Source organism: Populus trichocarpa, chromosome 18, assembly GCF_000002775.5.
Source record: "Populus trichocarpa isolate Nisqually-1 chromosome 18, P.trichocarpa_v4.1, whole genome shotgun sequence".
NCBI classification, from domain to species: domain Eukaryota; kingdom Viridiplantae; phylum Streptophyta; class Magnoliopsida; order Malpighiales; family Salicaceae; genus Populus; species Populus trichocarpa.
Genome location: NC_037302.2, coordinates 15,836,010 through 15,848,273, shown reverse-complemented (window position 1 = coordinate 15,848,273; position 12,264 = coordinate 15,836,010). Strand labels below are relative to the sequence as shown.

At 35.6% G+C, this 12,264-nt stretch overlaps 1 pseudogene; it reads left to right on the top strand.

Moving 5' to 3' along the window:
- The first annotated feature begins 3,946 nt into the window (after nucleotides 1-3,946).
- On the top strand, nucleotides 3,947-12,146 carry LOC127904691 (L-arabinokinase-like; annotated as a pseudogene).
- Nucleotides 12,147-12,264: the final 118 nt, after the last annotated feature.

The window sequence follows — 12,264 nt, the reverse complement described above, 5'->3', positions numbered from 1 at the left end:
AGGAAAAGTTGTCTGGGAAGTAATTACAAAGTTCTATTTATTGATATCAGCCGTGAACCAATCATAATTCGATGATATTTATATATGGTTGAAATTAATTTCTTTGCTACCTGGAAAAATTGTTATAGCTGCTGCGTTTTTCTGCTGTGTTTGTCTTGTGCAATTACAAGTACTACTATCGTGGAGGTTTTGTTACTGTGTGGAAGCTTGTTGGTGCATAAAAAGACTATTGTGTCTATTTTTCTTGCTGCTAGTGCATTTATTTTGAGCTGCTGCTACCGTGTGTGTGCTGTTAAATTGTAGTTGCATTGAGCTATTTCTCCTGCTTCTATTGCTGCCATGGAGAATAGCTGTTGCGTGATACTATTATTAATGGACAGAGACAACTACTAAGTCCATGTTCTCCTAATCAACCTAAGCTTTGATACCGACCGTTAAACATACTAAACAAACAATCAAGTATTTAACCTTCCGACCGATCTCTTGTTCACTGTTAGGTGGTCTTGAGCATATCTCTCCCTCAAAAGCTAGCTTATGAGGTGAGGTTTTCCCTCACACTTATAAACTCTACACCAGCATCTGATCTCGCCCTGGTTATGTAGGTCTTAGACTTGTTGGCAAACCTGGACTCTAATAACGATTGTTGAAAATACTAAATATTAAAGTACTTAACCTTTCAAGTTTTTATTTACTGATATTCAACACACAAAATTCTGAATACATGTTTTTTATAGAATAAAGATAAGTTTAAACTATCATATTTCAACAAGGATTCTAATTAAACACTAGTTACCAAGATTATAAACGCAAATCCTTTTAGATCTAGGAAAGCTTTCCCTGTCTCAACCATCGTTGTAACCAAAGACATTACCGAAGAATTCCAAACTTAAACGAGTGTCGTTATGTTTCTTCCATCAAAGAAGTATATTGTTCAATCCTTATAAAAAAAAATGAAGAAGAAGAAGCGAGTAGTTTCACTCTCATGCCAATCCAATAAAATCCCACCTAGTTATTTTCAGATCACCATCACCATATAATTCCAAATCTTTTCATATTGTTTTGGTAATTAATTTTTTTGTAACTAATAAAGAGTATTTCTTAGAAGAAAGACAATTTTAATTTGAATAATGTCTACATTAAGACGTAAAATAAGTAGTCCGTGGTATGTGATGAAAAAAATTATTTTCTGGAGTAGATTTGGATTTTTGTTGATTTTGTTTTTACATGTATTTGATCTCGGGTTTGTTCTTGAGGGAGGACATTGAGTGTGATCTTGAACAAAATATCCCAAATAGTTTTCTTTTAATTTTTTGAGAATGGAAGCCAAAATTAACAATTTCGAGTATAGTTTAATTTATATATAGATCAAATTTCATATATTTTGCAATATTTTAGAGTTAAAGCATGAATTAAAATCTTAATTATATAAGGATTTTATATTAAGCAATGAAATTCTTATAGGTTTAGGATTGAATTTGTTTAGGAATGAATTATGATTATGACTAATCAATTATCCATTATCAGTGCCTAATTCTATTTTTCGATGGTGAAAAATAAAGAGTGCTAGCAAGGCATGGGAGTTTTTGATATTTGGATTTGAAAATAAAATTCATCTACTGAACATAAACATATCCTAAGTAAATAAAATCAATATATAAGTCGAGACATATATAATTTTCATGAAATCTCACATGATTTCATATATTTTTTATTATATAGATATATAAAAAATTATTTAAAAAAGCAATGTGAGAATTAATTTTGATTGATAATCAACAAACCATGCATATAACACGATTTGCATCTGCTATTCAGTTACAAAAAAAAAAAAGAACGAAGCTCGAACTTAACGGAATCGGAAGCCGGGGACAAAGATGCCATTGAAGACTAGGCAGCGAGTGCCTTGATCAGCAATGCCAATGAACCATTTATGGGTTTGAGTTGGCCAACATGTTGAGGAGCAACGATGGCGACTTTCTTGATGAACTTACCCATTAAGTCCGAAAGGAATTGTAGAAGTTTGAAGAAGGTCTGGTCCTGAGGGGCGAATACCTTGATGAGTGATATCAACGTATCTAGTAGGGGTTCAAGCACTTGGCCGATCATGGAAATATCAGGCATGCCAGGAGTTTGGATGAGTTCCTTGATGAGCCCTGAGAGCGCACCTAGAACAGATTTTATTATATCCGGCAGGGAAGAATTACTTTGAAGATCAGCAACAGTGCCGCCGGCGCCTTTTTCAAGTTCCTTGATTAACCATGAGAGTGAACGTATGACGCCTTCTACTGCTTCTTTGAGGAGAGGGTTGGTGACGTTCCCCTCGAAGGAAATCAGTGCGTCTTCAACGGACTGAAGTTGATCTATGAGGGTTTTGGTGAAGCTAGTTTCACTAGCGGTGTTGTCGACGGTTGAAGCCAGAGAATCGCAGCTCGCGAAAGTGAAGCAGAGAAGGGTTAGGAAGAGGAGTAGGGCAACTGGGGCTACAGTTTTTGAAGCCATTTCTGAAATTGTTACAGCTTAGTAAAGCGAAGACTAGCTGGTGGTGAGAAATAGAGAGGAGATTGGAGGGTTTTATACGTAGATATTCGAGCACAAAATGGTAAGAAAAATCCTGATAAGGTACAGACAGCTAGCTGGTCATTCCTGGAAGCATCATTCGTGGAACAGTTTTGATAAAGAATTAATGCATCGTTTGTTGACCAAATAGTTATATCTATTGAAATTGTATTGCCTTAGACCTAATAATAAATAATTACGTTAATTTACTTTTTTTGAGAAAATAATTGTTGACCTAATAATGTTAGTGTTGAATTTTTTACAGGGCACGATGTGTTCGTAAGACTCGTGTGATATAATTACAAGTGTGTGTTATTTAACTAATTTATAGTATTAATTTTTCTAATATCTGATATAGATTAATTGTTCTCAATTATTTATAGGTTGAAATATTTATTGAATACACATGTTTTATATACAAATAGTTTTATTTAAATTTTTATAATTATAATTGAGTTAATTTGTTAAATGTTTGGATCGTATAAATAACTTTTAATTTGACTTAACTCCAACTAGGACGTGAATTGAAATATCTTTCAAAATATATTAATTCATAGTTAGGATAAATATATGTAACTCTTAAAAATAATTAACTAAAGAATTATCATCTAACATTATATTGGTATATATGAACCATTTTTAATTTAAATAATTCTTTTCGATTATATCCGACGTGAATATAAATTAATTAGCAATGCATACATATTAATTGAAGATTTTATAAATTATTTTTAAATAATTATTCCCTTTTAAAATATTATTAGTGCTGTTCCAAAAGAGTAAGAAATAACGTAAGAAAAAAAACTAAAAATAACCTGTAAGGATTCAATTAATTTTTTTGCTTTAATGCAATTAAATACATAAGAAAATAACTAAAAATAGCCTATAAATATTCAACTCAATTTATTTGCTTTAATGTAATTAAATTATGTTCTTTTTAAAAATTGTAAATTTATCCATTCTTTTCTTTTCTTTTATCACCGCAAATTTGTCTATTTTAATACGCAACCTTAATTATCCACGAAAGGGTAGTTTTTGTTACCAAAATCTCAGAGGAAAAAAAAAAGAAGAACTTGTGCTTGTGCTTGTGCTTGTGCTTGTCGACCTTGTTCCTTCAATAAATAAACCAAAATTCACATAGTTTTAACCCCAACCATGCATGTGCTGATTATTTAAAAAAATATATAATTAAAATGAGTTGTTTTGATGAAAAAATTATGTGAATGAATTTATGATCAGGCTTTGATAGAACTAAATAATTTTTTTCTTTTTTTTTTCTACACTGGATAAATTTAGATTCTAGATCCACCGGATTCCAGTTATTTAGGAGACGACTGGAATTGTTTTTAATAAAAGAAGACCTGGAAAAAGGTACATGATAGAGACATCTTACGTCGGAGTACTAAACTAGGTAACTAATTAACTCACTCCCGCTGACTTCGTCCTCTTTATCCACTCTCACTTTCGCATTTAAATAAACTTCCAAGAATTCTAAAAACAATATCCCAACTCCTTGATTTGATCACTTTATCTCATTATACATTTTTATTATTGTTAATTATACGTCAAATATTTTCTTGGAGTGGAGAAGGAACTGATCACTAATGGAGGGAATAGTATCGTCAAAGCAGCAGCAACCTTTGGTTTTTGCTTACTATGTTACTGGTCATGGATTTGGTCATGCCACTCGTGTTGTTGAGGTACATGTATAATTTACTTCTTTTTGCTCATCTTTGGTAAGATTCTTGATTTCTTTTCTTAGATCTTTTGTCTCGTTTTTTTGTTTTCGGAAATATCTCAATGCCCTTTGTTGTTTTTTCCCTAAAACTTTCCTGAATGTTCTTCCTCAACGTCCCGGCTATTCACGGAAGGTGCAAGGGAGATGAATAGTCATCTTCCTCAGCAAGATATCGAAGAATTTCTTAGGAGGAGGTTGGAGAAAGGATCTTAGAGTGTTTAAGGTGGAGCCCGGAGGGTACCTTCTCTTTTCACATGTGTCTCTTCCATTGAGGCTCATTGAACCAGAACCTTTGATTGATCCCTCCTGAATATATATGTTACGGGAGCGGAATTTAATCTTGGATCAGCTTATATCATTCTGATTAAGTGATTTTGTAGTTAAGGTATCTCTAGATTATATGTTGTAGTAATGCTATTCATCCTGCTTGAGTTTTCCGGATAATACCAGCTGTTTGATGGTTCGAGTCGTATGAGATATGTCCTCGGTCGAGCCCACCCGTCAATGATAGGATGGATATTTTGGAATGAACAGCATTGCTTAAAGAAACTTGTAACATCACATCACTATTCCACGAGTAGGGTTTTAAATTTTGTAATTCACATTTTTTTTAGTTATTTATTGATGTTTTGCAGTGTTACAAAACAATGATATATATATATTTGGTCGAACATGCAATTTGTATGTCAGATTATAGTTCACAGAATTCAAAGATTATTATTCTGTCTACTTATGTAATTAGTTTTCTGATATCAATATTTAAGAGCAAATTTTAATATTTGATGTGTTGTGATTTGCAGGTGGTTCGTCATTTAATTCTAGAGGGACATATTGTTCATGTGGTTACAGCTGCACCAGACTTTGTTTACACTTCTGCAATACAGTCGCCGAGACTGTTCCTTCGAAAGGTTACTTTTTGTTGAATTGATGTGTTGTTATGCCTTGAACTTCCTTATGATCTTGTAGTTCTGGGAAATTGAGTTTAGTCGTATTGAGGCCTTTTAGACTTAAGAGGTGTGACCCTTTGCTCTACATATGCAATGGCAGGAGCTGCTGGATTGTGGAGCTGTTCAATGTGATGCCTTGACAGTTGATCGTATTGCCTCCTTGGAAAAGGTATGGTGCAAGCCCAGAAAATGTTTCAAAGTCATAGATTTAAATGAATAGCCTTTCAGGTTAACTCATCTTTCATTCCAGGTTGATTGGTTGACTGACTTTGTTTTCTTATTTTGTTTAACTCAGTATTCTGAGACAGCAGTAATCCCTCGAGAGACTATCTTAGCAACAGAAGTGAAGTGGTTGCAGTCTATTAAAGCTGACCTAGTGGTACCTAAACGCTCCTGATCTTTTCCGCTATACATACATACATACATACATATGCTGTTTACAGCTGTAGGCAGCATTTTCTTATTAGTCTTTCATATAACAGGTTTCAGATGTTGTTCCTGTTGCCTGCCGAGCAGCTGCAGATGCCGGCATCCGTTCTGTTTGTTGCACCAACTTCAGGTAATCTGTTTCGTTTTTTATGGAAACAAGTGTACACATTAGTTAGTGTCCATGTTGAGGTTACCTGAGTGGCTTTGAAATAGGTCGATGATTTGGAGAAATTGTAATCGATAACAGGACTCTCTCTACTGAATAAAGGAACTTTGAATAAGTTGTGTTTAATTAACTTCGGAGAAAAAATGAGATATTGATATAATACGAACTAAAGAATTGATTTTAGTGGCAGACTGTTGGTTATCACCACGCCTGCATTTTTTATATCTGCATAACTCACCATGACCATTTCTACTGATCAGCTCTACGTACTCTACATATTTGTTGATATTTGAAGTCTTGATGTTGCTATCATGTTTTTTTTTCAGTCCTCACTCCTGAATGTAAGGTTACATCACTAAGTTTATTCTCCCTTCTCTGAAAACATTGGCAGTTGGGACTTCATCTACGCAGAATATGTGGTGGATGCTGGATCACAACATCGCTCGATTGTTCTGCAGGTATCTTTAATCTTTTCATCTCTAGATTGAATGCCTTTACAACTTTTGATTTATATTATTGGTCAAAAAAATTTCAAGCGGACTCGCTATTCATGTAGCAATCATCTGTGATTATGATGAACACTGATATTCATCATGCTAAATCAATTTGTGGCCATGAAACTTTTTGCAGATTGCCGAGGACTATTCTCACTGTGAATTTCTAATACGTCTACCAGGATATTGTCCAAGTACGTTTGTGAAATCATATTTCTATCCTTTTATTCCCCTTTCAGCTTTTGTTGTTGTTTTGCATCAGTTTGAAAAGGGCTCTATTATGCTTTATTTCCATTATTGTCTGCACCTACTTTATTTTCTTATTTCTATCAGTAGGTTTTCTAGTTAGCTGATGTTATATGCTGTTTCATTTTGCAGTGCCTGCTTTTCGTGATGTTCTTGATATACCCCTTGTTGTGAGGGGACTGCACAAATCCAGAGCAGAGGTCAGGTGTTTCGCTAAATTGTAAAGAATACAATTACTTTATTGATTTAAAATGTAGTGTGCAGAAAGCAAGTAATGTCTCTGTAGAGCAGGTCAGGAAGGAGCTCGGAGTTGAAGAGGATGTGAAGCTAGTAATTTTCAATTTTGGCGGACAGGTGAGCATTGCTTGTGTTTTCCCTGGTATGTTGTTAGTACAGGGCATTTGATCTGCATTACGTTGGCTGAAATTTTTCTCTGTTATCTAACGACAATTTTTTCTGGAACACTACCTGGTTGATCTCAGAAATTGATTCTTTTCTCCTAAACTACTTATCAAAAAAGGCCAAAAGAATTTTTCTGGATATTTTTCTGATATTTTTTTATGAAGGTTTAGTTATTAAGATCTATGCTGACTCTTTATATGCCATCATCGGGCAATTGTAGCCTGCTGGGTGGAAGTTACAGGAGGAGTTTCTACCTCCTGGTTGGAAGTGTGTGGTAAGTTCTACTCAGGATATGTAATGGTTATTGAACTCACTTTGGATTGGATCTATGCATTTTGTTCTGATGAAATTACTTTGTAATCTTTCTGAGATAGGTATGTGGGGGTTCTGACAAGGAAGAATATCCCCCGAATTTCATCAAGCTTCCGAAAGATGCTTATACGCCAGATGTGATAGCAGCTTCAGACTGCATGCTTGGTACTTTGACTGAGACTGTTCTTTTGTGCTGATAGAGCTTAATGCTTAAAACAAAATTTTGATAGCGCAGTGCATTTTCTGTTCCAGGGAAAATTGGATATGGCACATTTAGTGAAGCTATGGCATACAAGTTGCCGTTTGTGTTTGTACGAAGAGATTACTTTAATGAAGAGCTGTTTTTGAGAAACATGCTTGAGGTAAAGTTGCTTATATTGTGTTTGTTTTTGTTTTACTCTTACCTAAGATTCAGCATTTAACAGTAAGTGTTCAAGGCAACCATGTGAAGTGTTCTGTATCTTTTGTCGAAACAGCATTATCATGGAGGTGTTGAGATGATTAGGAGAGATTTGCTGACAGGATGCTGGCAACCCTACCTTGAGCGTGCCATTAGATTGAAACCATGCTATGATGGAGGTGTCAATGGCGGTGAGGTATGCTTTTATGTTAAATTTTCAGCTTTTACGCCGTAATTTATTGAAAAGTTTTAATAGAACTAGAGAAAGGTTGATTCTATACAATCCAAGAATCAAGTTGATATTGGAAAATTCAAAAGTTTTCTACAAATGCATGTTCTGTTGCTTTGTTCAGGTTGCTGCTCGCATACTTCAGGATACAGCTCTTGGAAAAAATCATGCTTCTGATAAGGTGAATTTGATTTGCCTATTGATTCAGTCAGTACAATTCAAATGTCATCGGCTTGCAGACAAGCCACAATATCTGATATAAATTTTGCAGGGGGAATGTCATGTTCTGGTGCATGTTTCTACCATGAGCATTTCTATATTGCTTTCCGAATCCCGTTTCTACTAAAATTCTCTTGGTTTCCTTTATCTATAGCCTTGTGGAGCAAGAAGATTGCGAGATGCGATTGTGCTTGGATATCAACTACAAAGAGTTAACAACAGAATTATAGGTATTCCAGATTGGTACAATCTTGAAGAAAACAAGCTTGTAGGTCGTTCATCAGAAGGCTCCCAATTCTTGAGGTTGTTGTCATTAAACTTACTTGGTTTGTGAAAATTGATCGTGTTTCCTTCCTTTTCATCTCATATTCATTTGTCTTTCCTTTTTGTTTTCTCTTTGTTCTAAGTAGAGAGGTAGAAGACTTTGAGATTCTTCACGGTGACCCTCAAGGTCTTCCCGATACAATGGCGTTCTTAAAGAGCTTGGCAGACATAGGTGCAGGACATGACTCAAAAAAGGATACCGACGATGAAGTGCGGGAGGATTTGGCTGCTGCTGGATTGTTCAACTGGGAGGTGATTCTCGCTTTCTTATGATCTTACTTTGTGTTCCGTTGATCAATTTTTGGCAGAAAATCATATATATTCTATGATGACAAAATTGACTTAGTCATCAAACTTCTCTTGTAGTATCTTACCTTAATTTGACCTTCAAAGAATTATTTTGCGCCAGGAGTTTTGCTAAACAAATTCTGCTGAAAAGGCCAGAAAAGGGAACAAAAATTAGAATAACTTTATCTTTTTGGTTCTGCACATGCTTATGCAGTTCTGTTCTGTTTATGTAGAAGAAAATATAAAGTCATGAAACATCAGGTGTCATGAGACTTGTATGTTTGTGTTCCTCATGTGATTAGAACAACTCGAATCCGACTTAGAGTGGACAGATCTCTGTGATGTATTGGCTTGATACTGATGAAATTGCTCCCCCTTGTTTAGCCACGATATTTTATGTTGTGATGTTAAATTTTTCAATATGATGCATGGTTACGCAGGAGGAAATATTTGTAGCAAGAGCACCAGGGAGACTAGATGTCTTGGGTGGTATTGCTGACTATTCAGGAAGTCTAGTTTTGCAGGTTAGTATTTATTTCTCCGCGTCACCTTGCAGCCTTGCTCAATCTTTTTCATGCATGACTCTGCATGATTGTTATAGATGTTCTTTGTTTACAAGCAATTTTGCTTAGTTTTTTTCCTTTTCTTTTCCTGCAGATGCCTATCAGAGAAGCTTGTCATGTTGCTGTACAAAAGAATCATCCAAGTAAACAGAAGCTGTGGAAACATGCACAGGCTAGACATCATGCTGATCACGAGAAACTTGCACCCATTCTAGAAATTGTAAGCAACAAACAAGTTAACTTTGTCATCCTGGCTGTATGAGTTAATTGAGTGAAGTTATATGAAGATTAAAATTAAAGAAACTGAAGATTGAATAGTATTTAATGAGGAATATAGATTCAATAAAAGAATACACAAGCTAATGCGGTCTCTACTTATTTCAAAAGCACCAATTTAATTTGAAGTGAAAAATTAGTAGTTTTCTTCTCCAACAAATTCAAACTCTGGGGCCATTTCAGGTGTCATTGGGCTCAGAATTGAATAATCGTGGACCAACATTTGACATGGATCTATCTGATTTTAAAGATGATGAGAAGCCAATATCTTATGAGGCAGCAAGGAAGTATTTTGCCAAAGATCCATCTCAAAAGTGGGTAGTTATTCTCTACTTTGATATGTGATCTTTATGTGATTTGCATTCTAGTTGTTACTCTCGAAACTTTTTCAGGTGGGCAGCATATGTTGCTGGGACAATTGTGGTACTAATGACAGAGTTGGGTGTTTGTTTTGAGAACAGTATCAGCATACTGGTTAGTTTCTATTCAATTTGATGAACTGAAATATTATCCAGGATGTGAGCTTCTTGTTTTATTGTTTCTTCATTGTTGTTTGATCATTTCAGTTGATTTTCAGGTTTCTTCAGGAGTCCCAGAAGGCAAAGGCGTTTCTTCATCTGCAGCATTGGAGGTTTGCCACCATGTCTGCTATTGCTGCTGCTCATGGTGACTATAGTTCTTAACATTATATGCCTGCAAATATTTCTGTTGTTTGATCATGAGATTCTCCTTTAGAATCTATTGTTAATGTTAATATATAATAATTAATTGAGCAAACTTCTCACCGTGCTAATCTTTGTCTGTATGTGTGCAGGTTTAAACATTCCCCCCGCGAGATCTTGCTTTGCTTGCCAAAAGGCAAGTTATATCGCCGAAAATATATTGGTTTATTTCTTTTGATTTATATTTATGAACTTTGAAACTCATCTATTCAATAGCTTATCTAATCAATCAATTCCTGTAGGTGGAGAATCATGTTGTTGGAGCCCCGTGTGGGGGTGATGGATCAAATGACCTCTGCGTGTGGGGGAAGCAAACAAACTTCTAGCGATGGTATGCCAGGTAAGTGTTACAACCAGTGCTATAATTAGGTTTGTGATCTCTGAGGTAATAGTTTATGTTACATAAACTCTGTATTCTGTGCAGCCTGCTGAGGTACTAGGAGTAGTTGATATTCCTTCCCATGTACGATTTTGGGGCATAGATTCATGATTAAGACACAGGTATGACTAAAATTCAGATTAGAGACACCAAGATCAGATAAGTGGTTGTAGCAGTAAAGTATAATTGCAGTTTTTTTCCTCTCTACAGTGTTGGTGGTTCAGATTATGGATCTGTGAGGATTGGAACTTATGGGCCGAAAGATAATAAAGTCTACAGCTGCAGGATTGTCGAAGGGAAACACAAAAAGACGACATGGACAAGGATGGCATCGAACTGCTTGATAATGAGGCTTCATTAGATTACTTATGCAATCTCCCACCTCATAGGTACCATGTCACTGCCCTGAGTACTTACGGACATGATACAAACGTTCTGCTTTCTACGCTTCTTTTTCCTCGTCTTGGATCCCTATCATCTTTGCTTTGGACATGATGTAGAATTCCAACTATAATCACCGTTCGCATCATTTTACAGGTACGAAGGTGTGTATGTTGATAAGCTTCCAGAGACTGTTACAGGTGAAGAATTCATAAAGAAATATGTTAATCATGAGGATTCAGTCACAACAATAGATCCCAAACATATTTATGCAGTTAAAGCACCAACCAGGCATCCTGTTTATGAGAACTTCCGAGTCGAGGTCAGTAATCTCTATTCTTATGAGCATTATCTCAGTAATCTATACACTGATAAAAGTTCTGAGAAGTGTTTTCCTCGCACTAGCTTCCTTTCCATGGTTATTGAGATAATCCTCTTTAACAATTTTTTGGATAGATTTTCTTCGCTTTTAGTACTAATGATTTTTTTTTCCTTCAAGCTATCACACTTCTTTTACTTGATATGTAGGCTTTCAAAGCATTATTAACTGCTACTACTTCGGATGGACAACTTTCTGCTCTTGGGGAACTTATGTATCAGGTTGCTGTAAAACACAAAATTGGACTTGCTGTATAAGCACTTAATCTGATGATGCAATCATTTATTGCAGTCACAGCTATGGTGCATGTGGACTTGGCTCTGATGGGACAGACAGGCTGGTAGAATTGGTACAGAAATGCAGCACAGCAAGGCTTCCAAATCTGAAAATGGGACTCTGTATGGAGCGAAGATCACCGGAGGGGGAAGCGGTGGCACAGTTTGTGTTATCGGAAAGAATTTTGTGGGAAGCAATGAGCAAATTCTTGAAGTATAGCTTTCTTTCAGTTTTCATAACACCTCTGAACACTTCTCTTGTATCGAAAATGTTCTAATAACTTTGATCTTGATCTAATCTCCAGATTCAACGGAGGTACCACGTTGCCACAGGCTTTAAGCCATACGTGTTGAGGGTTCTCCAGGGGCAGGAAAGTTCGGATACCTGAAAATTCGCCGCCGCCGCAACGCCACCGAATGAACTTAATGGTTCTCCATATGTTAATTGACTATTGATAATGTTTCCAGTTGATGATTTGGATGGACTATATCTAAAAAATGATTGTACACAACTCGATTTACGCTGTTCATTTATTTTT